Genomic DNA, 20,738 nt, shown 5'->3' with positions numbered 1-20,738 from the left:
TGAGGTACTGATTTGTATTAAATATTGTGTTCCTCTTGTGATTTCATTGAAAGGGCTCTCAGGATAAAAAATTTATTTGAAAACCATTGCTAAATTCGCTTGTAGTGCTGGCTTTTTTAGTAATTTTTCTCATGCTGCATTAAAATCTCTCTAGCATCCAAAAGTGCAGATGAAGAACATAGCAAAGTAAATAGTAAATTTTTAATATGAAGACCATGTGTTTAAGTAGGTTAACTTGCTGTCGGGGTTGTCATAAAGAGGTTTACAGTTCTATTTTACAGCTAGGTAAAACAAGACTCATGAAAAGAGAAGATTTGCCCAACATCCCAAGGCTTTCTGTCAGATATTTTTCTCTAGCGTGTTAGTCTTCTCTCACCCACACTTGGTGAAGGACCGTCAAAACAAAATAATAATGATGGTGACTTATTTTGTGCCAACAACGTGCTATTTTACCTACATTATCTAACTAAGGCCTTACAACATCCTTGTTTTGTTAGTATTATAAAACCACTTTACAAATGAGGAAACTGAGGCTCCTAGAGGTATTAGATAGCTTGCCCAGGATCATACAGCTTGAAAAGACGAAGCCAGTCTCAAACCCGTATCTTTCGGCTCCATAGCCAGTGCCCTTCACCTAGACTACTCTGCTTCCTCACCCTCATCTGGGGAGGGAATGGGATCCTCACTCCATCGCCAACTTAACCACCCCAATACCTTTGAAAGCAGGGGTGGCTGTCCTGAAGAACAAAGGGCAGGTCTTCAGGTTTGCCACTAGGGGTCTAGGATTTCCTAACAGAGAAACCTGGGAGGGCAGAGGAAAATGATCATGGGTATGATCAAATTGGCCTTGAGAAAACACATTGGAAATCCAGCATATGGAGAGCCAGCCAGCCAGCAGAGTTTTACAATGTTCAACCTTCTGCTGACCACCGCCCGTGGTGGACGGGCTTTGTTTATTTAAGGAGAGAAAAGCCATAGGAAAGTCAGGACAGAACTGAGAGCAAGAGGGGCTGAGTTCTAGGGCAGAAATCACCAGGCAAGTGTTTGGACCTCGATTTCTCCACATGTAGGTGTGCTGGGGACTTGGATGGAGTAGGGATAGAAGTTGGCCTTTTGGTCTCAGCCACTCTCTAGAACTGAAGACCTGAACTCAGTGAGAAAATAAGGGAGTTTGAAGGCCACAGATGCCAAGCCCTCTGATCTGATGCCTTAATTTTACAGACGGTAAGCCTGAGGCTCCAAGAAGTGATCCTATTAAGAAGATTCCTCTCTAATACAGATGTGAGCAGCTAATATTTCTTAGGTCTTTATGAGGGGTCAGGCATGTACTGAATTCTTTAAATGGACTGTTTAATTATCACCATGGCCCTACAGAGTAAGATTATCTTCATTTTAAGGATTAGAAAATCCAGGCTCAGGGCTTTTTTAGCTTTGGTTTCTCCTTCCCCAAAATAGGGAAGTTGAACTAAAACAGCATATCTGAACTTCAGTCATTTATTATACATGTGCTCTACTTATATATTTTTTTCAACAAGTCAATATTTCAAAACAATATTTGTTTTTAAAAGATTATAATGTGGGGATCCCTAGGTGGCGCAGCGGTTTAGCGCCTGCCTTTGGCCCAGGGCGTGATCCTGGAGACCCGGGATCGAATCCCACATCGGGCTCCCAGTGCATGGAGCCTGCTTCTCCCTCTGCCTGTGTCTCTGCTTCTCTCTCTCTCTCTCTCTCTGTGTGACTATCATAAATAAATAAAAAAAATTTTAAAAAATAAATAAAATTTAAAAAAAATAAAAAAATAAAAGATTATAATGTAAGTCTAAATTGCCATAGGTAGAAGAGAATGAATTAATACAAATACGTAATTAAGAAAATGAACAAGTATTACCTAACTATCTCCCCCCTAAACTCATTACATACACCACCAGAGGTATGGAAACATACTTTGATAAACCAATGAATTAAATGATTTCCAGGTCCAGTCCAAATCTCTGACTCTGTAAAAACACAGAATCCTGGAGTCTGGTGAGGCCTGACAGCTTAAGAACAATGCTCTTCAAGAGACACCAGCCATGAAAAGGAACACCTTAAAAATCCACTTGTAAACAAGATGATCGCCAGGTTGTTTGCAGCAAACTTGTCTCCAGAAGCCTCTGAGGGTATTTTATTCTTTCTGGGAACAGAGAGATCTTCCAGCCAGGGTGACCTGAAAGGGTGAGTAGGGGCTTCCACTGTTGCTCAGGCTTGGGGAGGGGGAGATGGTCCACTGGAGGTAGAGACCATCTGGAGTTCATGTGCAGTATCCTTTCCTTATCCTGCTTTGGCTGCTGAAAAGCAGAACCAGTGGCAGCTATCTGAGCTCAGTCCTGATTGGAATTAGACAGGCTTTGAGTCCATAACTGAGTCCAGTCTTGGGCACCATAACGTATATGTATATAAAGTGCTTTAGAGCTTTGTGATGCAGAATGTGGCCAGAGGACTGGCAGCATTGGCCTCGCCCGGGAGCTTGTTAGGAATGCAGACTCTCAGGCCCTACTCAGATCTCCTGAATCAGAACCTGCAGTGTGACAAGGTCCCCAGGTGGTTTGTATGCACCCTGGAGTTTGCGCTGCCCTGCTCTGAGATGCTGCTGATGCTTCCGGTCCCAAGACAATGCTTGGGCATAGTAATGCTTTAGAACAGTCACTCCAATGCTTGGCCCATCATCAAAACCAGCTGGGGAAGTAAAAAAACCAACACCCCCCCCCCAAAACAGAAAAAGATTCTAATCCCAAAGATTCAGATCCAGTACAACTAAAGCAGGGCTTGGGGATCTGTTATTAAATAAGATCTCAAGGTGATTCTGCTGCCTAGCCAGGTTTGGGGGAGGTAATGGCTTATGTTTAGTGGTACTTACTAACTTACTAAGTTCCAGATAGGGGCCCAAGCTCTTCATGTCTATTAATCTGTTTGAACCTCAGAACAGCCTTAGGAGATGGGTACTGGTATCAGTCCCATTTCCCAGATGAGAAAACTGAGGCCTAAAAAAGTGAGATAACTTGTCAAAGTTGAAATGGGAGAGCTATAAATAGAATTCAGGTCACCTGGCTCTAGAGCAGAGATGTTCAACCTCAGTGCTACTGACTGAGGCTGTCCTGAGAACTGCTGGATGTTACATAGCATCTCTGGCTTCTACCTACTAACTGCCAGTGGAGAGAACCCTCTTAGTTGTGACATCCAAAAATGTCTCCATGAATTGCCAAATGTCCCCTGGGGGGCAAATTACCCCTGCTTAAGAACCACTGCTCTAGAGTGGATACCTGAACCCGCTAAACTTGCTCTGCTGCCTGAGAATCACTGAGTTTTCACAAAGTAGTTTAAACCACAACAGCCTAACAAGATAAAAATTGTTAGCTTGATTTTAAAGCATGACTTATTCAAGATCACATGGTTTGTGAGTTGCAAAGCTAGGACTCAAATCCACATTTCAGGCCTTTTTTGATTGACCTTACACCTGTTGGATGTCTAGGGGGGAAGGTTTTGTGCCTTGTGGATGAGCAAAGTTGAAGGCTAGGGATGGACTATGCCCAATCTTTATTCATTTATTTTTTCTTTCGTCAAGGCTTATTAAGGATATCTATGGGATTATCTACTCAACAACTCTCCTTCAACATTCCTTTTTTTTTTTTTAAGATTTTATTTATTAATTAATGAGAGACACAGAGAGAGGCAGAGACACAGGCAGAGGCAGAAGCGCTCCACGCAGGGAGCCTAACACAGGACTCAACCCTGGGTCCCCAGGATCACGTCCCGGGCTGAAGGTGGCGCTAAACCACTGAGCCACTGGGCCTGCCCTCCTTCAACATTCTAAAGTGGCCTGACCCCTTTCTATCAGTTATAGTTTCTATGAGTGCTTCCCCCACTACAGTTAATTGGTTCAGGGATGGCACCTGACCCAAGCTGAACCAGTGAATTCCTTCCCTGGATTTTTGGGACCAGCTAGAACTCAGATTTGTGTTCTTCTAGTGCCAAAAAATGGTAAAATCTAAAACTTAAGATCTAGGGGCAGGGTTGGTTCACATCAAGAGAAAGAAAGCCAATACACAGAGCCAACCTGAGCAGAGACATCAGAAGCCCTAATGTGGCCTGACTCCTGGGTTTTTGCTACCCCTGAAGCCTGACTGACTTAGGATCCTTCTTGGGGCTTGGCTGTTCCAGGAAAGTTCCCTGAAGGATCTTTGTCCTACATTCTCCTTTCCCCAGTTACATTTAATTGAGTTGAGTAAGAGACCTTATTACAGTTTGTCTCTGATAACAAAAGGTATACAGTAGGTATACTTGTTGAGTGGCCCGGGGAAACTCTTCTTGATATCAGTAATCTCCTAAAATTTCACAACCTGTACAAAGATGCGATAACAAGTTCCTATTATTTTGAATGGAAAAAATTATGTCACATGACACATCAATGCCAAACACATAACCAATTTTGGAAACATAAGTAAAATTCAGTTAAATGTCTATAGGTAAGCAATAAACTATGTTTGGCTATAAATGCTTACAATGTGATATTCAGGACAAATTGATGTGGCAAAAAGTTGCTTTATCTACAGTAACATCTTCCACATCCTTTTTGTGGACCTTTGTTCTGCCTTTCAAGCTATGTGGGATTCCCACGCTTGATTGCATCTGTAATATAAAACAATTTAAGAAATGCCTTGAGGCTTTTGTCACTGATTGTTTGGTTAAATCTGTTATATTGACTTTGGGGACATATATGTAAATGTTATCTATGTAAACAAAGTACAGAAAAGTTGGAGTGGCAGAGATGCATTCATTCTATGCAGTCTGGGCATTAAAAAAAAATAGACGTTCCCTTAAGAAAACAGTGGAAAAAATATTGAGATGATCCTGTACACGTCAAATAGTGCAAACAAAAAAGCACATCTCAACCTTAAATTTCTTCTGCAGAGAACATCATTAACAGTCTGGGAGGTGTGTTTCCAGATTTTGGTTCCACACACACCTATGTGTGTAAATGCATGTGCTCGTGCCCACACACCCACGCGCACATCTACCAAGGGGATGGCCTGGGGTGGGGAACCTGCCTGGAAGAGGTGCTGGAAGATGAGGACAAGGATTCCAAGCATGAGAATGTTGGCCAGCGTGGAGAAGGTCTGTAGGCCAGGGAGGCTCCAGATGAACACCAGCAGCGCCAGAAGAAGGGAGTGCCCACACTGCGCTTATGTGGATGTCCCCAGTGGGCCTGGGCCGTGGACGTGGGAGACACGAGCGAGCGCTGGGCCCAGCAGTCGCTTGTGGTCCCATTGGCTGTTTAATAACCTACAGATAAGAAAGGATGATGAGAATTTCAGCTAGACCTACCAGTCCCTTTCCCCATGCCCCTCCTCCACCCCGGCCTTTCTGGCCAATCTTTGGCCCTAGGAAGCTCCAAGCCACTGGAAGTATCCTTTGTGGAACATTTCCCTTCTCTCTCAACCTTCTCTTCGTAGTGACTGCCCAGCCTTCAGACAAAATGCTCCCCAAACTAAATCAGGCCTCTCAACTAGATCAGAGCACCTCGCCCATTTCCTCAATAGGGTTTATCAGAGGCTGTGATTTTAACTGGCTTATTATGGCTAAATGTTGATCTTCTCCACCGGAATATAGGTATCCAGTTTGCTCATGGTCGATAGTCAATACCCATTTGTTGAATGGATGAATGAATTGAGAGCATTTAATGAAATTCTGAACAGAGAGGTGGCCTGGATACTCCATTTTTTCAAAATAAAGGTACTGTTTTAGGATGATAGAAAATATTTGTGGTTAAAAATTTAGAAAACAAAGAAACAAAGCAAAATTATCTCTAGAGATTTTGTCTTATTTATAATAGCAATAGCATAAGCTAAAATAGATGTAACCCAAATGTCTGTCAATAAGGACTTGGTAAATAAATCACCTATGATGAATTTAGGATATATCATTAAGCAAGAAAAAAAAAGGGAATAGCAGATCAATATCATAGTTTGAAAAGAATGATTACTACATAGGATATTTGAATATTCATGAAAAAACTTGAAAAATGATTCACATAACTTTAAGTGGCATGTTTTTGCAAAAGAGAGATTTGTAGAGAGCTTTAATTCTATAATGTTTATATTGTTTGATTTTGTTTAAGAAAGAGCTGTGTTGGCTTTGTGTTGTGAAGGGATAAAATCAACCATAATGATTTAAAAATGAAGATAAAAGATACATCTGTAGGTTCATCTCAAAGAGATAAATGCTATTATTATTTTAGAGTAGATCCTATATATCTATATATAATTAGATATTTGTATATATACACATGCAGACATAGGTATTTACAAAAAGTGAGACCTAAATGCACACAGTACCTTGTAGCCTGCCTTTTTATGGCAGGCTACACCACTTGAGTTTGTTTCAGCATTAGGGCTTAAAGAACTGTGTGCTGAAAATACATACCCAACAAGTATTTATGAGCAGATACTTTGTTTTAATAGTTCCAGAGGAACTATTCTTATCTCAGTGAGCTCGCAAGCTAGTTGTAAAGAAGAGATGTGGACCCATAACTATATTTAAGAGAAGCTATATATGTATATAGAGACATATACATGTATATATAGACATATACACATATCTAATGCATATATACATATATAGCATTTGTATATATATGCATACACTAATTTCAACTATACATATATATATATATGTATAGAGAAAAAATAAGGTAGCAATTCTGCTGTGTGGATGAGGAGGATAGGTGTGAGTTAGATACTTGGAGATGAGTGGAGGAGGAAGGACCTTGCATGTAGGAAGAATAGCATAAGTAAAGGCTCAGGGGTGGAAAAAGACAGGATATATTTGGGAACAGTAGATAGCACAGTTGTGTTGGAGCATAAGACACATACAGAAGAGAAGTGGAAGATCAGGCTGGAGGGTAGTTGAGTGCCAGGTCACGCAGAGTCTCATGAGCCAGATTAAGGTGTTCAGAGTAATATCCTCTCCAACAGGAAGACCTTGAATATTTTCAAGGTGTGCTTGGTTTTATCTGTCGCTGCTCTGAGGTAGGGACCTGGAAGTTCCAAAGCAAAGGCTGAATTGTTTAAGCTTTCACTAACTCGGTTGATTTAGAGAAAGCTGCTCAAAGCTTAAGCTGGGATATCTCTTGCCATCTGTGTTTCTGCTCCAGGGCTCTGCTTGCTTACAGTTATCTGCCAGAAACATAAGGAACGCATAGAAGCCCAGGTGATCTACAACCAGGAAGAAGAACACGATGTACCCTGGTGTTGGGAGGAGATTATTTGTTATAAAAAGAAGGAAGGCAGAGAGAATATGGGGCCACCTAATGTGCTGTCTTATCAACCCCTGCCTCACCTCCCCTACGTGGGTGCCCTTGCTACCTACAGCCACGGCGAGGAAGCCTTGCAGCAGCCTCAAACCTCCTCCAGCTCCAGAAGGGACAGGAATGACCCTGGCAGGCTCATTACACCTGTGTTCAGGTACGTTTTCAGGCAGAACCTTTGTGTCTATGGAACTATGGAGCCAAGAGGACCTGCCTTGGTCTCCTTATCCCATTACCTGCTGTCCAGTCTCATGGGCTTGGAGAAGGAAGGTTTTGTCCTCCTGCAAATTCCTGCTGACTTGACTTGGATCCTGAACCCTTACTCAGTATGGGCCATCCCATCCCCCATAGAATGAATCTGCTTCCACTCTTGTCCCTCCAATCTATGCCCCACACAGCAGCTCAAGGTCTTTTTTTAAAATTTATGTATTTATTTTTTTAATAATAAATTTATTTTTTATTGGTGTTCAATTTGCCAACATACTGAATAACACCCAGTGCTCATCCTGTCAAGTGCCCCCCTCAGTGCCTGTCACCCATTCACCCCCACCCCCCACCCTCTTCCCCTTCCACCACCCCTAGTTCGTTTCCCAGAGTTAGGAGTCTTTATGTTCTGTCTCCCTTTCTGATATTTCCTACCCATTTCTTCTCTACTTAAAGAAAGAGCTTCTCTCTGCTCTTGAAATAACATTCTAACACATGATTGGCTCCTGCCTGCCTTTCCATTCTTTCCTTCTATATCTCTTCCTCCTCAGAATGCTTTGCCAGCCTCTGGAGGACTCTGAGCTTCCCACTTCACAACCATGTGTGATACCATTCCCTAAGGAAGTTCTTCCCACGCCTCTTCAAGAGGTTGCTTTTACTTCAGATCTTGGCTTAAACTTTACCTCTGGACAAGTTTTCCACAACCCCCTATTGCTCTTTTCCTAATTCATAATGATACTTTTTTTTCTTATTTATTTTCCATATCTACTGCTAGGTCATAAAACTCTATCAAGGTAGGGATCATGCTTGTGTTATTCAACTTGTCTCCTTAGCACCTAGCATTGGTGCCTGGTCCAGAGTAGGTACTGAGCTGACACTTGTTCAGTAAGTGAGTGAACAAATGAATGAGTGATTGAGACCCTGGTTTCTCGGTAAATGGACTCATCTTCTAGAAAGCAGACTTTGAGTCACTGCATGCTGCCTAGCATCCCCTGGTGTTCAGGGTCATGAACCATCTCAGACTCGCCTAGGGCTTCCTTAGTCTGACCACTTTCTGCTTACATTTACCTTCTAGTTTCTGGGTCCTGGATACCATAGCCACTGAAGCTGGAGGGTCTCCACCACCCATGTCCTACACCCTGGTCCCAGCTTGCCTTGCAACTATGCTTTTTCTGTTTATCCAAGTCCATGATTAACAGAACCAATAGCGTTGAATAAAGATGTTCACAGAGTACCCCAAATCACAATCACATCAAAGTGTGATATCAAAATGTGTTTCTTATAAATGATTGCCAGGGGCAGCCCTGGTGGCTCAGCGGTTTAGCACCACCTTCAGCCCAGAGCCTGATCCTGGAGACCCGGGATTGAGTCCCATGTTGGGCTCCCTGCATGGAGCCTGCTTCTCCCTCTGCTTGTGACTCTGCCTCTCTCTCTCTCTCTCTCTCTCTCTCTCTCTATATATATATATATATATATATATATATATATATATATATTTAATAAATTTTTTAAAATCTTTAAAAAATAAATAAATGATTGCCAGTAAAGATTTTACCACAGCATGACATCCATGAATTGAGAGTGATTTATTTCACACTGTGAAAGCAGTATTCAGTAGCTTCATCATTTAATCTTTTGAATTCCAATGACTACAGAATAGTGGGCGGTGGGGTGAGGGGAGGAAGAAGAGCTGGCAAAAACAATATAGCTCTGCTATCCCCTGACTGCCAGGAGAAATGACTCCAAACTCTAACCACCAAGAATCAGTTAATCTACACTCAGAGTAACTAGCAGTTATTCTTTTTCCTGGGGGAACTAGAAACTGACTGCATTTATATAACATGTTTGCCCAGAGTCTTCAGCCTGTTATGAATCACTGTGTACCTTTGGGCAAGTTGTTCCCTGTATTGAAAGTTCATTTTCTCGATTTGTACTTTTAGAGGGCTGGGTTCTAGAAGCTCCTGGCTCTGACCCTGTAAAAATCCATCTGGACTCATGTGCAAGTCTTGAGTTTTGGTTATTTTTCCATTGCTGTCTTCCTTTTAGGATTAAAGAAAATTCTCCAGTTAAGCACAGGAAATGTCCATTTTTTTATATATTAATTTGCTCCTAGAAGCTTCTTTGATAGTCAACATTGCACAGTCATTTCTTTAGGGCAGTGTTTCTCAAACTTTCATGTGCATCAGAACTATCTGGAGGTCTTGTTAAAAATAGATTGCTGGGTCCTATCCCCAGAGTTTCTGATTCAGTAGGTCTGGGGTGGGACCAAAAAATGTGCATTTCTAACAAGTTCCCAAGTGACACTGATGCAGCAGCTGGATTGGGGACCAACATTGAGAACTGCTTTAGGACATCCAAAATTGTTGATATTAATTAGATGTGTTTCCAGAGAGACAGATATCAACATTGGGCCAGAAGCTCTCTGAAACCTTACTGGAATTCACCATCCTACCCCATTCCAGGCAAGAAAAGAACAAGGTACCTCCCCTAGAGGGCATGGTCCCAGAGCCAGGTACAGGGGCTGGCTGCTAGTGCTGCATCAACATATCCAGATAGTTCATAAAGGGCTCATTAAGTCTAAGGGAGAGAGTGCAGGAAATGGGTCTCTGCTGGGTTCAGAAGTATATAATAGGAAGAAAGCAAGGCAGGCCTTTCTTTAGCACAAGGCTGAATGGAAAGATAAATGGTAGATGTATGGCAGAAATGATGGGCACCAACACCCACTCATGCTCACTCTGCCCTCTCATTTTCCCTGAAGGGTTCCAAAAATCATTTACAACTCACTAAACATTTAATGAGTGGCTACCTGAGTGTTTGCAGCTGTGCAAGGCAGTAGGGTACATGTTACTGAATAAGAGACACAAGGCCCATCCTCCTGGAGCTGTTGGCCAAGTGAATTAATGGTCACATGTACTCACTGAACGCATGGGGACATTCAGGCCCAGAGGGGGCAGGGCACTTGTCCAAAGTCACACAGCGAGCTGGGACAACATCAAGACCTGACTTCAGGTGTCCTGGCTCTCACCACAGTGATTTTCCTTTTATACCTGCTTCCTTGAGAGCACACAAATTGCTGGTCTTTGTGCTAGTGGTGAATATCATCATGCATGCTACCTCTAGGTACAACGATTTTTGCCAGGAGTACAGAGGCTCATACTCCTGTGGGCTCATCAGAATTTCAAGGAAATATAACAAGGAATGTGACTTCTTTTCCATTTAATTAAAAAATACAGCAGTGATGAGTGCCAATTATAAAAAGGTTAAATGGCACTGAAGTATATAAAGAAAAAAGGAACATACCTATTCATAGCCTTCCCTGCCTCATCCCAATTTAATTTTCCTCCTTACTCCTTTCCTCAAAAATAGCTACTTTTAAAAGCGTGTGGTGTTCTCAAATCCATACCTTTTCTATGTATTTGTAAATATTATATATAATAATTTATAAATATATGTATAAATAGGTATTTTAAAGTGAGTTTAAAAATGCATACTTAATATTATTTTTTAAATTGTGAGTGGAAAGTGAAAAATGGAACTACTTTTGTGATGGAAACTGCAGAGAGGAAAAACTGAGTAAGTTCTTGGCTAGTGGGGCATGATTGAGTGGCCTTGTTCTGGGATGCATATAAAGAAAGGTAGCAGGACACTGAGCAAAACATGGCAGTGGAACTAAAGCAAAAGAAGTCTTGTTCATGAGGAGGTTTGAAGGCTCTCACCTGTGACAGAAGTGGTGGGCCCAGTTACCAGGACACCCATGCAGTGCATGGCCACAAGGCCTATCACTAGCTGACTGAGAGGACCTAGCTGGAAATGAGGATGTGGACAGAAGGAAGAAAGTTGAGTAGGTATGATAGGATGAAAACACAGGACAAAAATGGATATTTATTTATTTATTTATTTATTTATTTAGTATGAGTGAGTGGGGAGAAGCAGAGGGAGAAGGAAAGAAACAATCCCTAAGCAGGGCTTGGAGCCTGATGTGGGGCTTGATCTCATGATCCTGAGATCATAACCTGAGTCAAAGTCAAGAGTTGAACCCTTGACTGAGCCAAAAATGGCTTTGTCAACAGAATGGGAATACAAGCCATTTGGAGAAAATATTTGCAAAAGACATAACAGGAAAAGGACTGTTGCCTTCATTAAAACTCAACAATAGGGATGCCTGGGTGGCTCAGCAGTTGAGCATCTACCTTCGGCTCAGGGAGTGATCCTGCAGTTCCGGCATTGGGTCCTGCATCAGGCTCCCTGCATGAGGCCTGCTTCTCCCTCTGCCTATGTCTCTGCCTCTCTCTGTGTCTCTCATGAATAAATAAATAAAATCTTTAAAAAAACCCACCTCAACAATGGAAAAAAGAACAACCCAACTAAAAAGTGGGCAAAAGACCAGAATAGACATCTCAACAAGGAAGATATACAGCGGCCAAATAAGCATATGAAAGATGCTCCACATCCTATATCATTAGGGAACTGCAAATTAAAACAACATGGAGATACCACTACACACCTGTTAGAATGGTCAAAAGCCAGAACACTGACATCAAGTGTCAGCAAGGATGTGGAGCAATAGGAACTCTCACTCATTGGTGGTGGGAGTGCAGCTACCTTGGAATACAATTTGGCAGTTCCTCACAAAACTAACCATATTCTTAATATATGATTCAGAAAAAAAAATATGATTCAACAATTGTTTCTTGGTATTTATTCAAATGAGTTGCATGTAAACTTATGTCGACACAAAGATCTAAACATGCATCCTTATAGCAGCTTTATTCATAATTGCCAAAATTTGGAAGCAATGATGATGTCCTCTAGTAGGTGAATAGATGAACTGTGGTACAGCCAGACAGTGGAACATTATTCTGCACTGTTAAGAAATAAGCTATCAGGGCACCTGGATGGCTTAGTTGGTTGAACATCTTGCTAGTTTCGGCTTAGGTCATGATCTCAGGATCCTGGAATCAATTGAGACTGAGTCGGGCTCCCCACTTTGTGGGGAGTCTGCTTGGAATTCTCTCCCTCTGCCCCTCCCCCTGCTCATGCACTCTTCCTCTAAAAAATTAAAAAATAAATATTTAAAAGCAATGAGCTATTAAACCATAAAAGACATGTGAGAAACTTAAATGCATATTACTAATTGAAATAAGCCAACATGAGAAGGTTACTTAATGTATGAGTCCAACTATATGACATTCTGGAAAAGGCAAAACTATGGAAACAATAAAAATATCAGTGTTTGCCAGAGGTGAGGGGAGGGAGGGTCAAGTAGAGCACTGAGGATTTCTAAGACAGTGATATTATTCTGTAGGATAACACAATAGTGGACGCCTGTCATACATCTGTTCAAACCCATAGACTATACAACACCAAGAGTGAACCCTAATGTAAACTATGGATTTGGGGTGGAAATGATGTATCAGTGTGGATTCGTCAATTGTAACACATGGTAACTCTGGTGGGGGACGCTGATAGTGGAGAAACTGAGAATGTGGTATGGCAGGGGGTATATGGGAACTCTGTACTTTCTGCTCAACACTACTATGAACTTAAAACCACTCTAAAAAAATAAAGCCAATAAAACAAAATAAAACAAAGCAAAAATCCTGAATATTTAAGAAATGTATACAGAGGGATTATGAATTCTGAAGTTTGATTATTATTGATACAAGTATATAAGTAGTCAGTCTCATGTGGACAGACAGTAAGACACTACAGAGAGTAGACCAGAGCTGGAGCAGTTAAATGGTCATGAGGAAAGGACGAATAGGATAAAAAAAGGGACCCTAACTCCTTCTGTCATGGGCTCCATCAGAACACTGGAGACTCATAGGATACTAAATAGCTATATATATATTTGTGCTTCTGATAACTTCAAATAGAATTATGCTAACCATTATTTTTTTAAAAAAGCAGGGAGGTGTGACTGGGATTTGTAACCCACCCCATCCTGTGTAGCTTGTGGGCCAATGGAATAGGCCCCCTGTTGGGAACTCAGTGCCTGGTCTCCAACTTTGCACTGCTTCTGGTTTCCTAAGGCAGATGAGGAGACGCTGGTGGGAGCATGAGGTGACCTAGCTCCTACATCACTCTTCAGGTATAAGCAGAAGTGAATTTGATGTGCAGTGAGTCTCCTGGATCCATTGTTCATTCTTGTTTCCTTGGCACAGATGCTAACTCTGGATCTAATTGTATTCAGGGTTCCAGGACAGGAGACCTGACCTTAACTTGGGGTGTTCTGGGGACAAGTGATAAAGAACATTTCCTCTGCCTTCCTCATGATCTCATAAAATGGGTCAAGTTGTGACAGAAAACCCATGGGATGACAGCATCAGACTCAGACCTGCCCTACACAGGATCTGAGGGAGAAATCCCAGGTGTAAGGGCTACTTACATGATGCTTAATATCCAGTACCTCATGTAACCTGCTCAACACCTCTAAAAGAAATAGGATTTATTCTCACCATTGCACCTATGAGTCAGAGATGGGAGAGCTTGCCCAAGGTCACACAGCTATCATGGGAATGGCAGAGCCAGGATGGGAATGAGTGAGTGCATTTTTCTGTGGTCTTACCACAGGTAACCTCGGAGGTCATCTAGCTCAGCGATCTCCTTCCTCACATAAAATTATTGAATTGTTCCTACTATGGACAGTGCTCAATATACTTCTAGAAACAAACCTCAGGCAGACCAGTGCCTTAAAGGACAGATGATGTTTATCTTCTTAAAAAACCTTTGGCACTAACACAACCTTCTTTAAAGCTCTTTTTAAGATTCAACCACATTTATTCCCCTAAAAATCTTCCCTCACTTCCAATTTAAGAGATTGATAAAGAGGATGGCTCTGTGTGCCCAGTAATAGGCTTGGGAGGATTCAGAGGTAAATGAGGCCTGGTCATGGTCCTCAGGGTGTTTACGGTCTGGGCAGCTAGTCAGACTCATGCTAGAATCAGCTAACATTTTCAGCAATTACTACCTGTCAGGCATTGTGTTAAGTGCTTTGCATGGCTCAACTTAATTGGTTCTTTACAATAATCATCTGAAGTAGAAACTATTATTACCCCCATTTAACAGATCAGAAAATTGAGGCTAAGATAGGTTTAGAAACTTGTACCAGGTTACACAGCTAGTAAGTGGCAGAGCTGGGATTTGGAGTCTGTTCCCACTAACTCCAAAACCAGTGCTTATTTCCACAATGCTCTAATGACCCAGGTCGATGTCAAACCTAGGATTCTTTGATTCTGTTGGCAAAGTCTGGTCTGTCTTCTTCAGTGTCCTCACTGGCAATACCATTTCTCCAAGAAATAGTTTAGATGCTACCTCTAATACAAGCCTTCTCTGCTTTCACTATCTGGAAAGAATACACTTCTCTTCTGAACCCTTATAGAACACTGACTTCATTCATGTCATTCTCTCTAGGATTTCAGCTATGTGTGTGCATATCTTCCTCCATGAACTCTGAGAGCCTTGGAGGCAGGGATATAATGGTGTCTTGTGTTCATTGTTGTAACCCCATGATGCCTGGGTCCTCAATAATGTTGAATGAAAGGATCCCTAGAAAGTTATGCTTATAATTAGAGTATTATCTTCAAGGCACATTATCTTTGCTCCAATATAACTTCCCTACATCTCTCTTTGCCTGTCAGAAATGGAGAAGAGCCCAGATTTTGCTCTTTGAGATACTGAAAAGAAGGAAAGAATTCCCACAAAAGTCTTAAGGTACAATATCCTAGACCCAGGAGCTCCCATTGGGGAGGAAAGGACACTTACAAGATCCCATTGGCTTCCTCCAGATAACAAGAGCCCTGATGGGAGAGTTGCTGAGCCTTGCCTGGGAGCCCCTGGAGTATTCCTTGGACTGCACCACTCAGGGACTGGCTGCTAGTGGAAGTGCTTTAGGGAGATGAATACTTCACTCTTCAGCTCCAAACACTGAGTGGGTGTGGGGTTAGGAGCCTCCATGACTTTGGCAGAAGCAAAATAGCTTTTCCTTGTAGGAGCCACAATGCCCTGCTCTTGGTTGCTTGAGCCTTAGCACTTCAGGAACTTAAATACAACTCCATCTCCCTGGCCTGGAATGATACAGGTTTTGCTCCTTAGGAAGAACAAAAGATCAAAAGCATGAACGGGTGGATAAATGCACTTCTCCTCCACTCATGCAGAGACTCCTCATAATTGCTCTGTGAGTCTGTTCTTTTTCTTCTTCCTTCCTGCCACCAATACTGGTTGATTACTCATGTGCCAGGCACTTTGCTGGATGCTGAGAACCCCTGGTTCCAGGCAGTGTGGTGCCTGCTTTCCATGAGCTTAATTGGACATCATGAATATTTATCAGTGTTACTCATAAATAAGCAAAAAATTTCAACTGTAGTCAGTGCTCTGAAGACTTAAGTGTAATAAAAGCAGATATTCTTGAAAGGGGTCAACAAAGGTTTTCCTAAGCAAGAGGGAAGTCCCTGCGCGGCAATGTTCTTTTCACCTCTTTGTTCTAACCAAAATACGGCTCTACTGAGTTACCACTTCCTCTGCAGGGCACTGCTTCCAAATAGTTTGCCTTCCATCCTGTCGTAGACACCCACGCCCCTATCGTTCCCTAGACTTTGTCATCACCAAAGATTGCACCACCTTCAAAATCTCTACTGCAAGTGTCCTGTTCTCTGGATGGCTTACAAACTCCTCTCGGTCCATCTTATATCCACTAGTTTGCAGACTGTACCAGATCTTTAACATCGGTCTCCAGTCTACCGGTGCTACTCTGCTACCTATCTGCACTCGTCCTCTCATATCCTCACTCCCATTTTTACCCAGTGATTGGACAGTCATTGCTGTTACTCCTGCTACACACTCACATCCATCTTGTCCCCTCTCCTTGTATTGCATCTAACTTTCAAAAACACAATACATCTAACACCGGTTAGAAGCACCTTTGCCTCTACTTTGAGACTACACTCAAGCAGTTGAATGTGGTGAGAGAAAAATACACAGATTTGCCAGCTGGTCACATCTTAACTTTATGAACACAAACCTCAGGTGGGTCGTAGCACTGCTGGGCAGATCTCTAACTTGTCTTATTCATGTTGCTGTCCCATTCTTCAGGAGGACTCTTTCCTATCTTTTCTCTTGATTCAAACCACCATCACTCTCAGCTGTTGACATTGTTCTTTGTTCAATCAAAAGAGAACTTCTTTATCCTCTGGCCATTAAATCTATCCATTGATCTGTGCCTGAATCCATATACCAGGGTTTTCTTCCATGAAACCAGGAGAGCCGTCCTCATCTGTCTTAAGTTACTTTACCTCAAACACTGATCTCATCCCTTGTCCTTTACTTACTCAAGAGGTTTTCTCTTGCCATGATCCTTCCTTCTCTCTTGGAACATTAAAATCCCCCTTCCTATTGCATTATTTCAATGAACATATACATATAATAAAGTATCTTTTCTCTCATCTCTCTGTTCTCTTTCATAGCAAAACTCCTTGAAAAAGTTATCTCTGCTCTCTTCAATTCTCCTTTTCCATTCTCCTGAATCTACTGTGGCAGACTTTGATCCTTATTACTTCACTGAAACCATTCTTGTCAAGGGTAACAATGCCTCCTGTGCCAAAATCCAATGACTTGACCTTATTTCTCTTCTTGTCTTTATAAGAGTAGAAATTTCAACCCTCTTTACCATTGATTTAAGTAGAAATTTCACTCAAGTTGGAATTTCAGTCCTCTTTACATTTATCTGTCTGGTGGATAAATGCTAAGGTATCACCCCTCTTGATATGCTATTTTGGGCTCTTGTATATCCCCTCCTCTTGATTGTGGGTGAGACCTGTGCTTACTTCTGACAACAGAATGTGGCCAAGGTGATTGGAATGTCACTTTCATGATTACATTATGTCATATCCAATTTTCTCTTAGAGGACTCTCTCTAGAGGCCTAAAGTCTAGCTGCATTTGGGGAAGTGGCAATTCTAGAAGGCCCACATGGCTGGTTGCCGAGGGCCAATAAGAAGCTGATGGCCAGTGAGAGGCTGGGGCATTCAGTCTTATAATAGCAAGTAAATTAAATGTGCCAACAACCTGAGTGAGCTTGGAGGAAGACTCTTTTCCACTTCTGCCTCCAGATGAGAATGCAGCCCAGCTAACACCTGCCTGCAGCCTTATGATCCTTGTAACCGGAGGACCCAGTTAAGCCTCCTGCATGAACACCTGACTCACAGAAACCCTGAGATACAATAAATGTGTGTTATTTTAAGCCACTAAGCTTGTGGTAATTTATTACACAGCAATAGAAAACTACTATAACCACTCATTTTTTATATATGGTTGTTGCAATATTGTTTTCCATAATGGCATATTATATTGGATTTTTCAAAAACTCATACAATTTGTTTGCATATTAAACAGGTACCACTCTGTGCCTTCATATGGCAAATGATAACCATGGAACCCCAGGGTCTAAGTGAGGGATCATTGGAGAACCTAGAAGTTCTCACACTTGCTACCAAGTGTAACCTTGAAGAAATACCTTTGTCTCTCTGGGGCTGTTTTCCCATGTATAAAATGAATGCGTTGCAGCAGACTATCTCAAAGAAACTCTGAGATGTGATATATGATGATTCTGTGCCTGACCTAGCACCTACCCAGTTATTTTTGGAAGGAGGAAGACAGCTGAAACAGGGTAAAGGATTCACAGAGCTGGAAGAGTTAGGAGATGAACTTCCTTCCCCTATTCACTTCAGAACGAATTCAGAAGCTGAAGCCCAGACTGAGAGAGACTTGCTAGTCAATGGCAGAGCTGGCCTCAGCTTTTTCCTTTGGGTTCCTACGTCAGTGCTTTTTCAATGGCAACAGGAGGCCCTTCTCTCTTCTAAGCTCTCCCAGGCCCTTTGTTAGCATTGTGAGGTAAACCCAAGGTCTGCCAGCCCTACACATGGGGCTTTAGGGTTTGCTCCAGATCTGTTAAAGCTCCTGGGTCCAATCCTGGGAATATTCCTCGTCCAACAGTGCTTTCTCCTGCCTTGTTTCAGGAAGGCCTACCAGTTGGCTCTGTCTTGTGCCAAGGAAGCTGTTGGCTGAATAAAAGGTTAGGGGAGGGCCTGTGGGTGAGGTGGGACCTAAGCAGGTTTCAGGTAAGGGTGGGGGTTACAGCTTTGGAGAACCTGAGCCCAATAATCTCTTGAAGGCTTCCTCCAATATAATCCTACTTTAAAAATTAATACTAAAAGTAAACTATACATGCCCAGGGTTAAACTATTAATTTTTTAACCAAAGGATATATAATAAAAGAAACCTAGAGTCTCTTTATCTAACCCTCTCCATGCAGAGTCCCTCTTTCTGGGGCTAAACTTTTTAAAATCAGGTTTATTCCAGTTCTTTAGTTTTCCATCTCTCTATATAGTATACTTCAAAGATATTTTTCAACTTATCAGTATGATATTAGATAAAAATTTATACTCGTTTCAGTTTTTCTTACCTGTGTAACTTAAAGTTATATAAGCACAAAGGTAAATTTGTTATAAATTATAGATATTTGTATTGGTTTCCTTTTGCTGTTGGAACAAATTACCACAAACACGGTGGATTAAAACAACACAAATTTGTTCTCATACAGTTCTGGAGGTCAGAAGTCCTAAAATCAAGATCTCAGCAAGGCTGTATTCTTTCTGGAGGCTCTAGGAAGAATCTGCTTCCACGTTTTCCCAGTTTCTGGAGGCCTTCCACATTCCTTTGACATGTAGCTCCTTCCTCCATCTCCAAAGCCAATGAAATAGTTCTCTCTTCTCTGACCTTCCTGTAAGAATCATTGTGATTACATTAGATCCACCCTGACAACCCAAGACAATCTCCTTACCTCAAGATCCTTAATTTAATCACATCTGCAAAATCCTTCTTGCTATCTAAGGTAATGTATTCTCAGGTTGTGGAGATTAGGAGCATGAACCTGTCTGGGGGCCATTACTCTGCCTACTATACCATACATCCCAATTTTCCTGGAATAGTCCCACTATATGCCTATTGTCCTGATGCAAAAGTTAATACAGCCCCTTTCATTCTCAAAAATGTCTCCATTTCAAATTACATCAATACCCTACTTATCCAGTGTTTCCCAATCTTTCATTTTATATCATAACATATGTATAAAATGATAACATTTTATAGATCTTCAGGATAAAGGAACAAGCCTGCTATGGCACGAGGTAATGTCTCAGGAGCACCTTGGGACTTGCCTGGCTGCTTCAGAAGGCAGGAGTATCAATACCTCAGCACCCCTTTAACTCATTTATGGTACCCCATTGGCCATAACACACTATTGGAAAAGTCTTCCTTACGTTAAAACAACATGTTTAAAGTCTGTTCTTGTGATGCCTTCCTGTGTGAGCAGCATTTGGTTCCAATGAGTATAGCTGTGTCTCACACACGTGATTGATGCTCCTGTCAGTGTAATCCTGCTGGTTAATTCAGGTTGTCAGACTGATGTACCCCTTGCCGTCTTTTCACATATGCCTCCCAGTTCTGTGTCAGCAGAATTTGCTGTCTATCACACGCTCTCCTAGACATCAGAGTGTTGGCATTGGTCGTGGCACAGCAGTTCTACTGGATTCACAAGAGGGGCTCTAAAGAGCTTGTGCAATTTTTCTCTGGGACTCCAGAGTGCAAAATCTTTCAGCCTTATGATATTTTTCTTCTTTAAACATACTTTGCTTACCACAGAAATATTAGTGGTAAACATCTTATTATCATTACTGCCTTTCAGATCATTAAAAAAAAAAAAAAAAAACAGTAACTGGGCCAAGAGGCACATTACAGTGTGTTGATCTGGCACCAGCACTTTTCCTATGTACTTGAGCTGGTATTTGTTCCTTAGCAGGGTCTTGCTTTAATTGCTGCTTTTCATTTCCACTCTGTTCCTAATTTACTTTACAGGATGCACTCTCCTTAGTCATCAGCATGTCACGCCATGATGGTGTCTGGCCTTTGTTATAGGAATTTTATCTCTTCTAATATCCATACCCAAATTAAGGATGTTAAAATAGATTTTCAGCATTTGTGCCACTTAACGAATCCTTGAATTATAGTTTTATAGCTTATAGAAGATTTTAAATTACACTGATGATGAATGCTTGTACTACAGCTAATAGTTACTCATACCACCCACAGAAATTCTATGTCACCAGTGGTGTTTCTCACTGGATTCTCACAGAAGTGGC

The 20,738-nt window shown here is 41.7% G+C and overlaps 1 protein-coding gene and 1 long non-coding RNA gene across 3 annotated transcripts in view; both read left to right on the top strand.

The window, feature by feature from the left end:
* Positions 1–1,957: 1,957 nt before the first annotated feature.
* On the top strand, positions 1,958–7,745 carry LOC118354459 (uncharacterized). The gene is made up of 3 exons (XR_004814934.2): positions 1,958–2,214; positions 5,647–5,769; positions 7,190–7,745. It is a non-coding gene; the product is annotated as an uncharacterized LOC118354459 (long non-coding RNA).
* A 10,710-nt stretch (positions 7,746–18,455) lies between these two features.
* The window catches only part of SLC36A1 (solute carrier family 36 member 1), a 77,048-nt gene continuing 74,765 nt past the window's right edge, over positions 18,456–20,738 (top strand). The window contains exons 1-2 of one of the 2 annotated variants that reach the window (XM_025435262.3): positions 18,462–18,613; positions 19,142–19,432. The gene's annotated coding sequence lies outside the window, so the exon portion shown is untranslated. Of the gene's footprint in view, positions 18,614–19,141; positions 19,433–20,738 lie in introns of both variants that reach the window. The other variant, XM_025435259.3, reaches the window with a different exon arrangement.

Source organism: Canis lupus, chromosome 4 (genome assembly GCF_003254725.2).
Source record: "Canis lupus dingo isolate Sandy chromosome 4, ASM325472v2, whole genome shotgun sequence".
NCBI lineage: Eukaryota > Metazoa > Chordata > Mammalia > Carnivora > Canidae > Canis > Canis lupus.
This window is presented reverse-complemented; position numbering and strand designations above follow the sequence as displayed.